Below are 20,710 nucleotides of genomic sequence, written 5' to 3'. Positions count from 1 at the left end.
AATCGGCTCGCATTTAACACAGTGACAATTTAGAGCTGATTTCACCAAGGAGAACCTTCATTTGCATTTAAATGTCAGATTCACGAGGGGTCCAGAGGTCTTGGGGATTAATTGCTTTCTCCTAATCGAGGTCTCTTAAATAAACATAAAATAATGAAACAATACAGACAGCAAGAGAAAATAATTACAACTATCTCAAAGCAAACATGTTAATAAAAGGATTAAGATAATATTAGTCTCAGGCTCAGACGAAACACTTCACACCCCGTCTGACAGATCTGCTGAGCGCCAGTAACATCTGTCAGTTAATGCACATAAAAACACATCATGCTCTAACTATCTTCACACACGTGTGATAAGAATTAATAAATGATAAATCTGGAGATTCTAGATTAGAAAAGGGCTTCAAGTGTTTTCCCACCAAAATCAAAGCTCTCTCGTTTGTAAACAGGATGTCTGCAGGTTTACGAAAGGTACATTTAAGACTATATATGTTATGTAGATGTGCGAGCCAGAGTGAGTCTGGACTCCATTGCACACAGAACTTTATCCATGTGACTGAAGCAGAGCCGAGCCTGGAGAGCCACCAGCCCATTCACCAGCTACATGAAGCAGGGCACCAGAGAGTTCTGTCCCGCGCAGAATACTGCCTCCAGCACCTGAGACACACACAATGAGTTGTGTTACACACAAAAACTCAGAGATAAACCATTCAAACATTCAATTACAGGAGACACACCTTAATGAACAAACTCATCATGGGTGAAAAGGTAACAAAGACATGCATCACCCCCCCCCCCCCCACACACACACAAAACTAAAATAAAAACATCTTTTACTTACACAATATTTTAAAGCCTTTATTAATTTTGAACTATACCGTTGCAGAGTAACATTCACTTAAGATTAACTTTTTATTCATGGAAATGACATGGAAAAAATGTGCTAAACATCCTGGTGAAAAACAAAGACATAAGAAGTCTCTCAAGTTTTCACGTCTTGCTTTTGAATTTATTATTTAGAAGGAGTTACACCGCACTCACAATCACCAAGGTGCCAGACAAACAAGACTGGAAATCTCAAAAAAATTAACTGTCTGCACACTTGAATCCTGATTTATTATAAAATTATTATTATAACAAATGTTAGTACTGTACTAAAGAAGTATAGCAAGTACAGTCAAATAATAATGCATTAAACATTAATTTAAAACTACATTTTTAAACATTGCCTTAAAAAACATGAAAAACGTGCTTTAAGCTTTATCTTTATCTGTAGACGATGCTAAATATATTAAGCCACACTTGTTGCTGTTGTAGTTCTGTTACTCTGAATTAACTCTGCATCATTTAATGCACAGCTCTTTTTTTTTTCTTTTTTTTTAATCGGCCTGTTACTGTAACGAATAATCACAGGAACGAGAGATCCAAGTGCAGTGTGTTAAATGGGTAATCCAAAAATCAAATATCAAAAACATGCAAGAGGTCATAACCATGAAATCAGTCCAGAAACAAGAAAAAAAAACAAGAAACAAGAAAACACAAGGGAACGCGAGAAAACCAGGTGATGGAAAACAAGGAATCCATGAAAACAGATTGAGATAGACTTGTATATATATATATATATATATAGACAGGATAATGAAGGAAGTGGAGACAGCTGAGTGCAATAACAGGTGTGCAATTAACTGTGATGAAGGGACAAAGCTATGTGGGAAATATAGTGCCTGCGCTGGGGTGACAATGGGGAAGTGAGACCACTAGTGGACACCCAGGGAAACACAGACCAGACATCGTGACATTACCCCCTCCTCTAAGGAGCAGCTACCAGATGTTCCACCTGAACACAAGAACAAACCAAGGAACACAGAGACCAGGAGGGAGGTGGACTGGTGGAGGATAAGGGGGAGGGACGGAGGGCCAGGTTCATAGAGGGAAACAGAGACAGGAAGTGCAAAAAACAAGAACAAAACAACAACAAGGAGACCAGAAGGGAGGTGGACCGGTGGAGGACCAGGGGGAGGGACGGTGGGCCATGTCCATATAGGGAAACAGAGAAAAAACAAACAAAAAAAAACAACAACAACAAAACACAAGGCTAGGAGGGAACAGAAAGTTCAGGGGCCCAGGGCTGAGCCACCAAGTCAGGAATCCAGGGTGGAGCAGGTGGAATTGGAGCTGTGCGGTCGATACAGAAGCCCACCAGAGCAGCGCAAAAGACCACCACAGCCCTGCGGTTGAGACTGAAGCCCACCAGGGCGGCGCAGAAGACTACCACAGCCATGCAGTCGAGACAGAAGCCCACCAGAGCAGCGCAGAAGACCATCACAGCCGTGCGGTCGAGACAGAAGCCCACCAGAGCGGCGCAAAAGACCACCACAGCCATGCAGTCGAGACAGAAGCCCACCAGGGCAGCGCAGAAGACCACCACAGCCGTGCAGTCGAGACAGGAGCCCACTAGGGCAGCGCCGAAGACCACCACAGTGGGATCGATGGCACAGGAGAGCAAGTCTGGTTAGGTAAGCCTGAAATAGAGAACATGAACAGGTTAAGGGTGGCCTCCGTGGCCCTGAGGAGATGGTAGATGTTCTCCATGGCCATGACAGGGCAGGCAGTGAATTCCTTGATGGCCTCCATGGCCACGACAGGGTAAGTCGAGCACTCAGGGAGTTCGGCTGAGATGTGACGAGGCTCTGGAAGTTCCACAGAGATGTGGAGAGGCTCTGGTAGTTCAGCAGAGACGTGGAGAGGCTCTGGTAGTTCAGCAGAGACGTGGAGAGGCTCTGGTAGTTCAGCAGAGATGTGGAGAGGCTCTGGTAGTTCAGCAGAGACATGAAGAGGCTCTGGAAGATCCGTGGTGTTTTGACTGGATTCAGGAAGATCAACTGAGACTTGACTTGGCTCATGAAGATCATTGGTGAATTGCCCTTGCTCATGAAGATCAAAAGTGACTTGCCTTTGCTCATGAAGATCAACGGTGACTTGATTTTGCCCATGAGGAACACTGGTGACTTGACTTTGCCCATGAAGATCAATGGTGACTTGACTTTGCCCATGAAGATCAACGGTGACTTGACTCCTGAGGTCTAACTGTGGGTGTGCTTAACTCATGAGGGTTAATTGTGACTTGACCTGACTCTTGAGGGTCAACGGGAACCTGACTCAACTCTGGAGGGTCAACAGGGTCATCTTGTGCAATGGCGCTGGGCTGGCGGCCATCTTGCGCAGTGGTGCTGGGCTGGCGGCCATCTTGCACAGTTGCGCTGGGCTGGCGGCCATCTTGTGCAGTGGCGTTGGGCTGGCTGCCATCCTGTGCTGTGGAGACACCGGTCTAGAGTCGGCCATCACACCTGGAGAGACAGGTGTGGCTGGGGTATCCCACTGAGACCGATGTTCTAGGTACATTATGAACCCCCAAAAATCAAAGATCTCCAGCTCATTAATTTCCCTTTCCAGCACAGGGTTGTACAGACAGGCGTTGAAAAAGTCTTTCAAGGCCACATCATTATACCCCAATCCTACTGCCAGGGTCCAGAATACTTGTGCCAAACCACCCACCTCATTCCCCTTATGATGGAGGGTGGTTAATTTTAGGAATCTCCCCCTCCTCTCCTCTATGCTGGCTGGGGAACGGACACGAAATCCCACACCGCTGGATCTGGGTTAGATGGAGTCCTTCTGTAATGAATAAGAATAATCACAGGAACGAGAGATCCAAATGCAGTGGGTTTAATGGGTAATCCAAAAATCTAATATCAAAAACAGGCAAGTGGTCATAACCATGAAATCAGTACAGAAACAAGAAAAAACAAGAAACAAGAAAACACAATGGAACGCGAGAAAACCAGGTGACGTAAAACGAAGGAAGTGGAGACATCTTAGTGCAATAACAGGTGTGCAATTAACCGTGATGGAGGGACAAAGCTATGTGGGAAATATAGTGCCTGCGGTGGGGTGACTATGGGAAGTGAGCAGTGTTGTGGGTAACGCGTTACAAAGTAACGCGTTAGAGTACTCTAATTACTTTTTTCCTGAAATGTGTAACTTAACGCGTTAGTTTCGTGCGTAAGTAATCAGTAACTTCGTTATTTTTTTAAAAAAGTATTCCGTTATTTTAAGGAAAGGAAAATCCCGACTGCAGCCTGCTTTTTTTCAGACAGTAGTCCTAGGTCTACTGTGCCACCTGCGGATGTACAGTATCAGCGGAGCCGAAGCTCTGTGATCGTAAAGTCAATGGCTGTGATACGTCTGTGCCCTGCGCCTGACCCTGTGTGTATCTCTGTGTGTTTTTTTTGTTTTTTTTTCGAACTCCCGTCTAGATGGCAGAGAGGACAGCGTTTGGTTTATGGAAGTACGCACATTATTTTCAATTTGTCAACGAAAAAGAAAAGAACATAACGGTAAAATGCACACTCTGTGAGTGACACTTTAATAATAATTAGTTCGGCTATTAAGCGATTTGTCATTTGCCTGTGTGGCAGTGAAGGATTTAATTCGGTCGGTTTGTTATCAGTTTTGTTTGACAGGCAGCTGTTAATTTCTGTTAGATCGTTGGCTGGCTGGTTGTTCATCATTTCTAAATGGATTTAAATCTGCAAGCCTGTTTAAGGTTGTGTTTACAAGTAAGCATACTTGTACTTTGATAACTGCATTATTTAAAGTTAAAGAAAAATCAGGAGTTATCTTGTGGTGCTCATAATATACAGTAGCCTAGGCTACCCGGGCTGGGTGCGAATTTTGATTAATAATATGTTCTGTGATAATAAATAAATAAAACGCCATGTGGAATAGCCTATTGCTGACTGTCTATCCTGTTATTGTTATCCTGCAGTGTTAATTTAGTCGGATGACTGACGTTATTCATTGTCGGGAGTCACGACTTTTAGGTGCATTTAAAGGGGCCGGGCGCTGTGTCTGTCATGTGTGAGCCGCTGCAAACTGCTTTTAATTTTTGGTAACGCATGAGTACTCTAACGCGTTACTTTTATGAATAGGTAACGCTGTATCATAACTGATTACTTTTAATTGATGGTAACGTTGTAACCTAACTAACTACTTTCCAAAGTAACTATACCCAACACTGGAAGTGAGACCACTAGTGGACAACCAGGGAAACACAGACCACACACCGTGTCAGTCACACAGTTCGTTTCACCCAGTGCTACAGTTCATTTAGCGGATTCACTTGTATAATTTTTTACACTTGCATTTGTCACTTATGAAACAGTATGCATAGACATTCGGTCCTCTTAAACAAACAACTTTTATTTAAATTGTCAATGTATTATGTATAGAAAGGGCTCATCTTATAGCGCAACTGACCGCGCTTACACGAAATCTCTGCTATAATATATATATAGTCTACTATAATCAATGAATCACTACACAATCAATCTTATTAACAATGTGTATGATTTATTTTTTTACACAAATCCCATAGTCCACGGATAAAACAGCTTTCATAATCGAAGACTGATTTCATAATTGCATGATTAAATTGATCTACCATTATGAAAGCTGTTTTGCGCAGTTTTTTAGTGAACTAAGGCTCTGTGTAGTAAATGCTGCCCCATATGAAAGCACTGTGAGTTTGAGTCATTTATAATGAATGGAGTTTTACTACTGACCACAGAACTGTGCTTCACTGACAAGCGGCCCATGAAAATCACATCAGATTAATCGTGCAGCCCTAACGCTAAGTTAAAGTAAATAAATAATTACACACTGGTCAAAAAAATAAAATAAAAATATAGCCTGAATGCACTGTAAGTCGCTTTGGATAAAAGCGTCTGCTAAATGCATAAATGTAAAGGTATATATATATATTATATTTTATATTATATTGTAATGTGTGTGTGTATATATACATAGTCATGAAAATAAAGAAAACTCTTTGAATGAGAAGGTGTGTCCAAACTTTTGGTCTGTACTGTATATATATAGCTTAAATCTATATTTATTCACACCAGCTCTTGAAAACCTCTATAAAAACACATTTGACTGAAAAAGTGCGGGGACGAATTTCCATTATATTAAAAGTGGGGGGGACACGTCCCCCGCGTAATCTACACCCCTGATATATATATATATTAGGGATGCACTGAAATGAAAATTCTTGGCCGTAACCGAAACCTGAAAAAGAGAAAACCAAGGCCGAAAACCGAAACCGAAACACGGAAAGAAATTATGCCAATTATTAGTACCATTGCATTTATTGCTATGACCGTGTACTAACTTTACTAAAATTAAGACATTGCAATTGCATGAATTAATATTAAAGTTTCAAAGATAATTACAATTACATAACTTATTTAAAAAAAAAAAAAAACATAATTACAAATTGCAAGTTGCACATTGCAACAATGCACAGTATAAAATAAAATTCAAACTAAAAATTTATCCCACTCATGTGTATATTTAATAATAATGTACAGGCCTACTGGCCTGCAGAAAGGTTTTAAAATGAACAGTTCTCTCATAAAAACAAAGTGCATTTAGGTGAAGTGCATTTGAAAATTTTCTATGTAGGACTAGAAAGTGCATTACTTCTCCAGTTGGCAAGACTGTTATCACTTCTGGGGATGGGGACTTCAGACAGATAACCATCTAGCTGTTGAGCAGTTGAGCTTGTCATTTGCCTGACATTTGAGAAATATTTGAGAGAGTGTATTTAAATAGGGCCAGGGCATAAATAAACATTTTTATCAAATTAAAGCAGAAATCTAGCAGAAAATCTAGCATAAATATGGCTACAATCTGATATTATTTATGTATATATGTTTGTGTGTGTGTGTGTGTGTGTGTATATAGTAGCCTAAGAACAAAATAGCCAACATATTATTATTATTTGAGGCACTTACTTGCAGAATTCCACTGAACATATCAGACAACGAGGGTGCATGCCCCTCATCTGGTGCAGAGACCAGTCTTTTTTTCTGCGCTCTGATCTGTCTCCTGCGCTTGGCGCTTCGTCTCCACGCGGGTTCTCCGCATCCAAGTAATGGTCTTTATAACGCGGATCAAGCACATTTGCGATGAAGTGCAGAGGATCCGACAAGATCTCAGTGAGACGTGTGCTAACAGACTCTATAAGACTGTACTTTTCTTTGTTTTTACTTCGTGGTCCGTCTTAATCTCTTTGTTAGGAGACGTTTTAGTGCTGCGAATAAAGCAATACGAAGAGAGAGAATGTTCTCACTGGTGTTAAGTGAATGTCGCGGGGAGCTCGTGGTCTGCGCTATGCAGTTGCACGTGCAGGTCGCGGTTTCTGTTTGCGTCATCACAACATTTCGGTGGCCGAAATTTCACTGCATCCCTAATATATATATATATATATATATATATATATATATATATATATATATATATATATATATATATATATATATATATATATATATATATATATTCCTTGTGTTGTCATTAAGGCAAAATGTTAAGGACTTTTATTTTGATACAATGTAGACCTGGAGTTCGGGGTTAGAGGTTATTTCCTGTATGGAAGAAAGGAAGCTGACAGTATGTGTGCACAGGTAATCCATCTGTTGTTAGCACTAGAAGCAATGTTGTAAGTACAAAATGCATTATGTTAATAAGTTAATGTTACAATACTGTTTAAAAAGAAAATAATAATAATAATTAATTACGTTTATATAGCGCTTTTCTAGGCACTCAAAGCGATTTACATAGTCAGGGGGTATCTCCTCATCCACCACCAGTGTGCAGCATCCACCTGGATGATGCGACGGCAGCCACAGTGCGCCAGAATGCCTCCACATAACAGCTTACTGGTGGAGAGGAGACAGAGTGATGAAGCCAATCAGCAGATATGGGGATTGTTAGGAGGCCATGATGGTCAGGGGCCTATGAGTGAATTTAGCCAGGATGCCGAGGTCACATCTTTACTCTTTTCAGTGCAGTGCATTAATCTGTGCATGGGTTAAAGTATGTGCTAAATATGCAGAAAGAGATGCTAAAGCTAAAATAGAAAAGGTGGAGAAAGTAAAAAGAGAGACTGAGCTTGAACCACCGCCATGTCTCGTGAAGCAGCGGCTCCTGAAGCTGAAGCAGCCATTTGGGAATCGGCTGACACAAATGCGTACTGTATTCTGTTGGATGAAACAAGTGCTTCAGGAGAAGATAAAATGGAGCAGACAGGTGAATATGTCCAAACTCATTTTGGCCCGACTAACCCCACAAAGCGAGCAGCTATGAAGGCTTGCTAGTAGGCTTTTCAGCCTGATACGGATAAATCCATAACAGCAGATCCAAGTTCCTTCACATGAGCCATGACAGGCTAATAACATAGGAAATGTGAATTTATCAGAGGATGATCTAGACGATGCTTATGTTCCACCGGCAGTCAAACTATTATATGTTGAGACTTTAACTAACAGAGGGGATGCCCAAGTAGATTCAAATAAGTTTCATACTGACTTGAATATTTCTGCTCTATGCTATTACCCTGAGCTAAAACCCGACCAGTGCGTGTCTGCAACTGAACATCTTGTGCAGTATTTAGCTCGACGTGACGTGGTGAGTGCAAGCTTGTATGAGTTTGACAATAAACCAGAAAATGATTGAGCTTGGCAGTCTTCATATAAAAATGCTACACAAGGGCTGGCTCTCACTGCTACTGAGGAGCTAGACTTAATGACTCAATGGCTTGGCAAATAATCCAGCAACCTAGTGAAACGCCTGCATTCAGTGCATGTAGCAAGTCCAGACATAGCACTCAGAAAAGCCTGGGAACGTCTTCAGGAATGCTACGCACCACCAGAGGTAGTTGAAAAGCCCTCTTCACTCAACTCGATAAGCTCCCTAAGGTTTCGGCGAAAGAAAATCTGAAGCTAAGGGAGCTAGCAGATTTGCTGATGGAAGTGCAGTGTGCTAAGGAAGATGGCTACTTTCCAGGTTTGTCCTACCTGGATACTGCACGGGGCATTGAACCTATAGTAGCCAAACTGCCTTATGGACTTCAAGAAAAATGGATCTCTGTGGATTCAAGGTATAAAGAAGAAGAAGAAGAAAACGGAAGATGGTTTGCACCATTTGAATTCTTTACCAGATTCATCTGCTCTGAGGCAAAGAAAAATAATTATCCCAGTTTTGTCTTTTTAAATGCTAATGGATCTTCCGTAAAGTTGAAAGTTGAAATCTTAAAAGAACCAAGAACTCCATTGTGGCGAGTGGGGCGGGGCCGAGAGGCGTGGGAGCGAGGAGTGAGGCCAGGTGTAGTGATTGGAACTGAGCTACACCTGAGCCCCACCGCTAGTATCGAGTCCCACGTAGGAGATGGAGGGATATAAAACTGGAGTGACGACCGTGAAGGACGAGAGAGGACCAGGCCTGGGACATTATTTTATGTTTTGGCTTTTATTTGTGCGCGTCAGTCGCCGTGAGGGGCTGACGCGCTGTTTTGTATTTACTTTTGAATATTAAAATGAGTTTTGATTGTGCGCCGGTTCCCGCCTCCTTCTTCCCGATGAATATGGAGATTTGTTGTATCGTTACAGTGGTGCCGAAGCCCGGGAGAAGGAGGGACGCACTGCTGAAGATCCCTCGCCGCTGTGGTGAATCCGCGGTGCCCTCGAGCTGGCGAGGTACGTGCCGCCATGGACGCTCGAGGCGGTGGGCTGGAGCGAGTTGCCGGGGACGGGCGAGCTCGCTGCCGACCGCCCACGACAAGGAGGGGCGGCTGCCGTCCGTGAGGGAGCGGAGGAGTCGGCGCCGTTCGCCAGGGGGCCGGAGCCTGCCGCCTCCGTGACGGAATCCGGAGGGGCAGGGAACGGGGGACTCCTGCCGCTGCCCAAAATCGGAGGAGCCGTCGCCGTCCACCGGGCGGCGGAGGAGTGTCGTGCCGTCCGCCGATGGCCGTCCAGTGCCACCGCCGGGCACCGCGGAGGAGATCACCCAGCCGGTGGAGGGCCGAGCAGCAGTGCGTCTGGGAACCGGATTTTTTTTTTTTTTTTTTTCTCTCTCCCCTCTCTCGTCCCTGTCGCTCCTCCTTCCATCTCCTTTTCTCTCGCCTCGTCTGTCCTACCCCCAGGTTCCCGCAGGTCCCCGTGAGCGGTCTCCCCCGGAGGGAAGGGGGGGGGGGGGGGGAGTAGAGCGCAGTCTCGGGAGTACCCCCCGGCCTGCGAGGGGCGATGGGGGTATGTGGCGAGTGGGGCGGGGCCGAGAGGCGTGGGAGCGAGGAGTGAGGCCAGGTGTAGTGATTGGAGATGAGCTACACCTGAGCCCCACCGCTAGTATCGAGTCCCACGTAGGAGATGGAGGGATATAAAACTGGAGTGACGACCGTGAAGGACGAGAGAGGACCAGGCCTGGGACATTATTTTATGTTTTGGCTTTTATTTGTGCGCGTCAGTCGCCGTGAGGGGCTGACGCGCTGTTTTGTATTTACTTTTGAATATTAAAATGAGTTTTGATTGTGCGCCGGTTCCCGCCTCCTTCTTCCCGATGAATATGGAGATTTATTGTATCGTTACACCCATTGTAGTTGATAAGACCACTGTCTCCTCAGCAGAGTCAAGCACTTTCAGTGATTCAAATAAGAGCTGCCCAATACATGCACATCCCCACATCCACTGAAGAAGTGGAAAGCCTTTAGAGTCAAAGACCTTTAAGACAGGAAAGCCTTTCTGAAAGAGAGATGATTCTGCTTTAAGTGCTGTGGTTCAAATAGTCATGTGGAGATGAACTGCACTGCAGTAGTGACATGTTCTGAGTGTGACAGCACCAAACATGTCTCAGCGATGCATCCAGGCCCTCCACCACAGATCATGGCTCCTGTAAACTTGTCTCAGGGTGGCGGGGAGGGGGAAGAGGGTAACAACAGTAGGGAAGTCGTCAGTTCAAGCTGTACTGAAGTATGTGGTGCAGAACAAGTTGGGAGGTCATGTTCCAAGATATGTGACATACAGCCAAGTATGGTGACCCATACTCAGAATTTGTGTGCTGCATTTAACCCATCCAAAGTGCACACACACAGCAGTGAACACACACCCGGAGCAGTGGGCAGCCATTTATGCTGTGGTGCCCGGGGAGCAGTTGGGGGTTCGGTGCCTTGCTCAAGGGCACCTGAGTCATGTTATTGCTGGCCCGAGATTCAAACCCACAACCACTAGGCCATGACTTCCCCTATGCCTAGCAAAGGTGTATCACAAGGGCTATCCAGATATAGGCCATCAAGGCATATATCATTTTAGATGACCAAAGCACCCATTAATTAGTGACGTCCAGTTTCTTTGGCCTTATCAACATTCAGAGCATATCATATCCTTACTTCCAGAGAATGTGTTCTGGCACAGAGGAAACATTTGGCAGATAGGCTGAAGATTTTATGGTCAAAGCACTTGATGGGAAAGTGACAATCCCTCTCCCTCTGCTTATTGAATTTAACGACTTACCTGACAACCGGGCTGAAATTCCCATGCTGAACGCTGCTCTTCATCAACCTCACCTTGTCAAAGTAGCAAAACACATTCCTGAGTTAGACCCCACTGCAGAGATCCTCCTGCTGCTTGGTAGAGACATAATTGAGTGCACAAGGTAAGGTACCAAGTAAATGGCCCTCCTAGGTTGGGTGTTGGTTGTCGAGGTCTGCCAAGGAAATGCGCACAAGCCAAATGTCAGCACTTACAGGACAACAGTGCTTGATTGTCATCCGCCCTCACTCCTCCAACCGTGCACAAGTTTTATGCATGTCAGCGATGAACTTCATTGCAAAGAGCCCAGGAAGAGTGTTTTAGGGCTCAGAAGGGCTAAAGTAGACAGGCTGGGTAAAAATGTATTTGACAGCACCGAACAACAAGCTGAGACCATCGATTGAGGATAAGACTTTCTTGAACATAATGGACAAAGAAGTCTACAGAAAAGTTTCACACAGTTGGGATGCTCCACTACTGTTCAGGCAGCCTAGAGAACGGTTGCCCAACAACTTCAGCCAAGCACTCAAATGATTTGAATCACTTCAATGCAACTTGAGAAGAAAGCCGGAGATGGAACAGCATATGTGGCATTCATGGATAAACTGCTGGAAAATGATCATGCTGAGGTGGCACCAGGACTAAGGGAAGACGAAGAGTGTTGGTACTTACCAAGCTTTGCAGTATTTCACCCACAAAAACCAGGTCAAATCAAGGTGGTGTTTGATTCGAGTGCCCAACACTCCGGAATCTCCTTAAATAATGTGTTATTGACTGACCCTGATTTTAACAACTACCTTCTGGGAGTACTCATGCAGTTCTGAAAGGAAAAGTTGACTGTTATGGCAGACATACAGCAGATGTTTTACTGCTTCCTTGTAGAAGAAAAACACAGGAACTATTTGAGATTTTTATGGTTCAAGAACAGTGATGTGGCAAGTGACCACAAGTTTGCATCAAATAGTCCTGCTGTCTTGGCAGCCTTCCCAAGTGAGGACTGTGTGGCAGCTGGAAAAGAGGTAGACCTCTGTGGGAAGGAGTCACCCATGCAATGCAGCTTAGGACTCCTGTGGGAGATAGCTACGGACACATTCACCTTCTCTGTGTCAATTAACGTAAAACTGTTTACCCATCGTGGAGTTCTCTCCATTGTGAACAGTTTTTTGATCCCTTGGGGTTTTTGGCTCCTGTCGTAATGCAAGGCAGAGCCTTTCTCAGAGAGCTGAATTCTGAGGCTTCAGAGTGGGACGCTCCATTACCTGAAGAGAAATTAGGCAAGTGGGAGGCTTGGCAAAACTCACTTTAAGAGTTGAAGCACTTCCATATATTAAAGATGTATACAGACCTCTCTCTAACCAAGGCCGAACGCATGGAACTCTTTGTGTTCTGTGATTTTTCTACTATGGCCATTGGAGCTGTAGCCTATTTGAAGACCATCCAAGGAGACAATGTTGACATTGGATTTGTCATGGTGAAGACTAAACTTGCTACTCAGAGTCAACCATACCGAGACCTGAACTATGTGCTGCGGATTTGGCTGTGGAAGTGGCCAAACTGATTCTGTTATGGGAGAAAAAGAGGACCAAAAGGCGAGACTCTCAATCACGGTCTTTTAATGTAAATGAGACAGTCAAAGAATCAAATGGGAAACATAAATCCACTCTGGAGACAGAGGTATCAGTCAAACAGAAATATTTGCTCGTAAACCCTGAGCTTTAACAAAAGAAAACAGGTTACTGGGATTCGTGATGAGCGGCAGACGGGCCAGGTGCAGTGGGAGATTCCGACAGAGGGTAAGGCGAGAGGCGAAGCTTGCAGAGATCGTGGGTAATGTAGGCTGGATACCGCGTTCATTCAGGACCACAGCGTCTGAGTTGGTAGAGCACAGTAAAGGAGCATTGAAGGGGAATGACTTCCAGACAAACTGCTTAGGACGAGACAGGACAGGACAACACTTGACACAGCAGGTAAAACTGACAAAAGGGTTAGAGAAAGCAGAGGTAGAAATAGCAGGAGGAATCAGGGGAAAAGGTGAAACAGGTGGAATGATTGGGTAAGTGGGAACAGCTGGGACTAATGAAGTTAAAGCGATGGTGTAGAGAAAGAGTGTGTAGGATGACCACAAGAGGGGGATATAGAAAGGAAGAACCCGGATCATGACAGATTCAGGATGAACTGGACTTGAAGCTAGATTCCATCTACACTGATAGTAGAGTGGTTCTTGTTTACATTCATAACCAGACGGTTTTATGTATATGACCACAATCAAGTCTACCGTATTCGTCAGACCACAAATCCTGAACAGTGGCACTACGTACACACAGAGGACAATCCGGCAGATATGGCGTCAAGGTCTGTTCTAGCATCACATCTCACACAAATAATGTGGCTCAGCGGTCTTACATTTTTGCGTAAGCTTTCATTTCAACCAGAGCCTATTCAGTCATTCAGTTTAGTCTCACCAGAATTGGATGTGGAGATTCATCTGGGTGTGAAGTTATGCCACCCAGCTAAATGAGAAAGGTCTCTGCATGAAGCATTTTGAGAGGTTCTCCATCTTTAACACACTCCAGTGAGCCGTAGCACTCTTAATTCATGTTGCAAGATCTTACAAGTCCCCTAACATCATGGACAAGTGTAGAGGATGGCATAAATGTGACCTGCCTTGCTGTCCGGATGAGCTTTCCCAAGCCAGAGAAGTCATCATTAGAGCCATTCAGAGAAAAGCATTTGGAAAGGAATTTGAAACTCTAGAAAGAGACAAGCCAATTCCTATAAACAGCTGTCTATATTGTTTCAACCCTATCTTGCAGAATAAGCTCATCTGTATTGGAGGCCACCTGAAAAACACAGACGTGGAGATTGATCAAAAGAACCCTGTAATTCTCCCAAAAGACAGCCATGTTTCCTTGCTGCTCATCAGACATCATCATACCCAAGTAAAACATCAGGGCTGCCATTTAACAGAAGGCGCTGTGAGAGTTGCAGGACTCTGGAGTTTGGGAGGTAAAAGGCTCATTAACTCAACTCTTCACAAATGTGTGACCTGTCTTAGACTCAGAGGACGGATGCAGGAGCAACTAATGGCGGATTTGCCACCAGAGCATCTCAAGGGCTGTCCTCCCTTCGCGTATGTGGGGCTAGATGTCTTCGGACCATGGCACATCACTACCAGACATACAAGAGGAGTTCAGCCTAAAATAGGTGGGCCATATTATTCTGTTGTATGAGCTCCAGGGCGGTTCACATTGAGGTTATTGACTCAATGGACACTTCAAGCTGTATCAATGCCTCAAGGCATTTCTTCGCCATAAGAGGACCGGCCAAACAACTACGGTCAGAGTGTGGCATGAATTTCATTGGGGCCTGCAGAGAACTCAGGATGAGCGCAGACCAACTAGATACCGCTGTGCAGAGGTACCTACACCAACAAGGATGCTCCTGGGTGTTTAACCCACCACATGCTTCGCACATGGGTGGTTCATGGGAACGCCTCCTTGGTGTGTTTCGAAGGATCCTGGAGTCAATGTTTCTTGAAAATGGACTTGTCTGACCCATGAAGTCTTGTGCACACTAAAGTTAAAGTTAAAGTTAATACATAACTTGTTAAGTTTAGTGACCTCACAGATGCCAGGCGGGGAGTGTGTTGACATTAAGGCAAAATATTAAGGACTTTTATTTTGATATGATGTAGACCTGGAGTTCGGGGCTAGAGGTTATTTCCTGTACAGAAGAAAGGAAGCTGACAGTATGTGTGCACAGGTAATCCATCTGTTGTTGCACTAGAAGCAATGTTGTAAGTACAAAATTAATTATGTTAATAAGTTAATGCTACAATACTGTTTTAAAAAGAAAATACTATGCACAGATACAGTGTTTATTTATGTGTAGATACAGGTATATTTAATTAGACAAGATTTATGTTAAAAGATTCAAACTTTTTTCATTTGTTACAGTTTTCACTCTGTCGTGTAAGATGATGTTGAAAGCCACAGTAAACAGCAAGAAATCGCTCATTACGACTTGTCGTCATTTTGCATCAGAGTTAGCTGGTTGTATAGCTACAGTTGCTACACTGGAGTGAGGACAGCACATTCCCCCATGGGATATATATATATATATATATATATATATATATATATATATATATTCGTAATTGGTCTGAATGAAAATACTAATTCATTCTCTGCCACTATAGATGCCGCTTCTAGAGCAGTAAAAATATCAGTTTACTTGGTAACACTGTACATAAATACAGATATGACACAGACATGTTCCAATCAAACCAATCACAGCAGATTAATGTCACACAAAAGAGGGGTTTGGAAAAATTTGAAAATCTTTGAGTGAATTGTTTGTGAGTATTTGAGCAAATAAGGTAAAAATAAATGCATATTACAAGACAATTAAAGTGCTTTTGACCTTACATGCATGTCAACCTGTTGCTGGGAATTCCCAAAACCAAAATATGGACCTTTCATTACCCATTATTGGGTACTTTAAAACACTAGGCATCATACACTTTACCAACTTTGTAAATAGTGACAGAGGAAAACTGGCCGTCATACACCACATGACTCAGGATCACACACTACCAGACTTTAAAGTTGTTCTGATCACAATAAACTCAAACAAAGGAAATGTGCGCCTAGGAGATGATTGAAATGATTCATTCTTAAATCGTCTGAAAATATCAAACATGTTTGATATACATACACCGACTGGATGGAATCTAAATCTAAATTTAACAAATTGGAGTCTGTGACCATCATACACTATGTGATTTTCTATGGAATCTTTCAACTCAAATCTGTAGACTGGCTCTGACTTTCGAAACTACCGTTCAACAAAAAAAAAAAAGTGTAGTTTATTCCAGGCTAAAGTCAGGATGGGGACTTGCTGACCTCACCTGTTGATGTGTTCTGGAGGTGCGCTCCCACTATCCAGTTTCTTAAAAACCAGTGTGAAAGCTGTGTTCTCAATCTTGGAACTCTTTGGGATCCCCCAGAATGAGCTGGGAGATGAGGCCAGGGAAAATGAGTTTCCTTATTTAGGGCCTGCTGCCACTGCAAACTAGTCCCAGATTAGCAGTGGACATTCACTAAATAAGAATGATTAGCCATGAGGAGTCACAGATCTACATGATTGTGTTTCTATAACAATTCCTGGCCTCATCCAACACAATCTCTGGATGAGGCCAGCCTAAAAAGATGCTCAAGACAGTTGACAGACCACTGCTGCTTGTGTTCACGAAAGCTTATACTTTTCACGTTTTTAAGCCTTGCCACTTGTCGATTTAAACATTCAAAAGAGTTTAAAGTATTCAAACACAAGACGAGGAAAAGCTCAACTGAGAAGCTGTTACTCACACGCTTTGTTCGGTGCGCACGCGGAGAGAGAGCCGCACCGAAACAAACTCTCCTTTGCGAAGTTCACCTCGAAATTCCTCTTGCACATGAACCAACAAATATGAATCACAGTTTAAACAGACAGAAAAGGACGTGCAAGAGCCCAATTCAGTACATGCGGTGTTCTGGTGTTCAGGCTCACGCAGAGAGCCGTCTCAACGATTGAACACCAAATCTGCCTCATTTTGCTCTTGCACCGACAAATACTTACAAAATATGTCAAAATAACCGTCCTGGAAAGTATGTCTGAAAAAACTGTCTTAAATGAAATTAAACAGAAAAAAATGGGATGTGTATTGTATGCGTTCATCGTCTCTTAATAATAATAATAATAAAATTGGGACCAAATATTATTCAGCACCATATAAAGCACCATGTTTTGCTTATGTGTTTTTTCCTGAATTGCTAATGCAACCTTTTTACACCACAGTCTGAACAAAATTAAGCATTGCTTTGTAACTGATCAACAAAGTATTGATAGTTGTGTAAATATTGTCATACTTACAGTTGTCTGAAGTTTTGTTTGGTTGAGTTCTTGTCATATTTTATTACCATTTTCCAAATTATAGCAAATAAACTGTGATAATGTGAGAAATGTTGATGGTGTCTGAATACATTTAGGTTTGATTGTATATTTTATTTGACATTGAAGACTATGCAGTGTTATTTTACATTTGATTATTCGGTTTCTGTACCTGGACAGTAGTAGCAAGTGTTTTCGATGGGGTGTTGATCTTGTCACGCCCGGGATACAAGGATTCACGGAGAGAGAACCAATTGCGAGTACGTTTTTATTAAGGGGTAATCCAAAGAAAATAAACAGTCCAGACATGAGTCGAAACCAAAACATCAATCCAAACATAAACAAAACATGAACACAAGGCAAGGGCACGAACTGACGGACATGAATTAAACAAGGACTCCCTGCCACATGCTAAGACATACCGGGTTAAATACGCAAGGAGAGACAAAAATGGGAAATTGACAGAGTGTGATGATTGGTAACTAGTGACAGCTGGGTGCAATAATTAAGCAGAGAACGTGAGGAATGTGATTCATAAAGTGACAGACACCGTGGGGAAGGAGGACACCTAATGGAACACAACCCAGACACTGTGACAGATATAGTATTTTTTTATTTATGTTTTTGTTAATTTTTTTTTTTTAATGCATTAAATATACTGCATGTTTCTGGGTAGTGTCCAGGACTTCATCTGCTCTGTTTATCATATGAAGAAATTATTTGACAAGGAAAACAATTATAACAGTTTAAAAAAAAATTCAAAAATCTTTTTTTTTTATTATGGTATCATGTTTTTACTGTGTTTTATTTAGTTAGTTAGCTGTATTTTTTTAGCAGTTTTTTTACCTAATCAAAATAACCCAACTGCAGCTTGAATCAAATTAATTGGAATGCACAATGACAAAAAAACATGTTAAACTGTTAAAAACTAAGTTATCTGCTTTTGCAATTGAACTCTTCATATCCATACTTCATGGAAAGTAGTGGCCTAACAGTTAAGAGTGTTGGACTTGCAATCCAAGGGTTGTGAGTTCGAGTCTCAGGCCGGCAGGAATTGTAGGTGGGGGGAGTGAATGTACAGCACTCTCTCCACCTTCAAAACCACGACTGAGGTGCCCTTGAGCAAGGCACTGAACCCCCAACTGCTCCCTGGGCGCCGCAGCATAAATGGCTGCCCACTGCTCCGGGTGTGTGTTCACATTGTGTGTGTGTTCACTGCTGTGTGTGAGCACTTTGGATGGGTTAAATGCAGAGCATGAATTCTGAGTATGCGTCACCATACTTGGCTGAATGTCACATAACTTTCTCTTTCATATAGTTGGTCTGTTTTTTGTTTTGTTTTTTTCAGACGTGCAAGGTTCTTCCATTTACTGTATCTAAACATTTTGATAATCATATTTGAAATGACTGTAAGTGTTTTTCGTAAGTACATAAATAAGAATATAATATTGTACACTTTCTCACATTTTGCATGCCACAATATTTTTTCCCTGCAAAACCTTTGCATGAGTGAGAATTAACATTAAATTTACATTTATTTAGCAAAACTTTTATCAACAGCAACTTGAACTGAGAATCATCAGAGATTTTGTTTCATTTTCTCAGTTTTAACACAAATCACAATATTACAATTTATATTTTAGCTTTTTTTTTCCTTTTTTTAATTTTAATTTTTAATTAGGATATACAATTAGGATATTTAATTTTATAGGATATACAAGTTAGCTAATAACTACAAACCAGAATATTACACTGCTATTGAATGACAGCTTTATTTAGGATAAGCCCATTTTACCATTTTATATTTTATACAGGTATTTCATATTTGGACATATTGTTCACCATTACACAATAATAATGAAAAACCCCTAAAAGATACACAGACACTAATAGCTTACATTGTATTCTGTATAATATTCTTAATTTTATTATAAAACATTTGTATAGTTAAAAAAAGACTTGATTTAATTTGACTTTCTAAGACTTTCTTGTAGTTTCAGCAATCAATAACCATTTAGTGTAAACTATGTAACTATGTAAATCATAGAACAGTGATGTTTCACCCAAATGTCAGAGCCATGTTGGAACAGCAGAGCATCAATTAATGTGCTACACCTTCATTGTTATTTTATCACCTAAAGTCCCGTTTCACACCAGCGATGAAAGCACATGCAAATGTGCAGCTCCTACGCATTTATAACAAGCTGATAATTAGCTGAGAATCCACAGACAAACTCTCTTTTGAAGATGCCTAATCCTACAGCTAAAAATACACAAGCTGAGTGCCATCAGATGTGCAGGAGAGGTCAGGTCTCCACCGGTCAAACGGGCCGCAGGTGATCAGGTGTTAATTGAGGCTCTGGTAAAGAGTTTAGCGTGAGGCCTGGGTGGCAGGACCATGGACTCTGCTGCGATCACAGATGACTCCATCAATTGTTACACACGGTCAAACGAGCCTTTGAGCCAATTAGCATGCATGCACAGATACTGCATTACAACTGGAGGTAAGCAGGCGTTTTTACCCCTCTTTTATTTTTCTTTGCCATAACTCCAAGTAATTCCTCCATCACTTCAGTCCACACTACACGCTGTGTCAGGTGTCACAATGGTTTCGTTTATGGTTTCACACACGCGCAGTGAGGGAAACGCGGAAAATCGGTTCGTAGCCCTGCTTCAATAGTGCGATATCTCACGAGAGGCGACCAAAATTTCTGACATGTCAGAAATCCATCCGACCAACCGATTGCCGGTCGGGAGAGGCTTATCGCCTCTCGTTTCCCCTTGTACACTGCATGAACACTGCACGACAAACGATGCACGAAAATGCTGAAATTCGGCCCGACCCGAAAAAGAGTCGCACGAGTCAGACTTCGGCTCAAAATTGGATGAAAATCGCACAGTGTATGCCTGGCCTTACCCAGATCACCAGAGCCCCTCTAAAGCCCAGGCCAGAGCACACACTGACCTCAACCTCGTCACAGAAGGGAGTAAGAAAGCTAGAAATGAGTTCAGAATGGAAACATGGGTTTGTTCTAAAAACTACTGTACAAATGCACAGGATTAGTTCTTATTGTTTTGACTATGTAATCATATAATATGCAGTCTTTTTTTAGGAACACTGAGCTGCTTTTAAAGCTTTTGTAAGTAGTTTGACTAGTATCAGTTTTTTCTTTTGTTAAAAAATGTATACTGTAGAGCCATTTTCAAGTTTAAATTTTTTTTTTTTTGAAAATTTAATTCACATTTTACCTTGAATTTGTTTATATTTAAGTTAGTCTATTTCAAGCTTTAAAGTTGTAGTCATTTGTATTTTTTATGTAATTTTAAACGTTTTTACTGTTTATCTAAATG

Source organism: Carassius auratus, chromosome 17, assembly GCF_003368295.1.
Source record: "Carassius auratus strain Wakin chromosome 17, ASM336829v1, whole genome shotgun sequence".
NCBI classification, from domain to species: domain Eukaryota; kingdom Metazoa; phylum Chordata; class Actinopteri; order Cypriniformes; family Cyprinidae; genus Carassius; species Carassius auratus.
Note: the sequence above shows the minus strand (reverse complement) of the source record.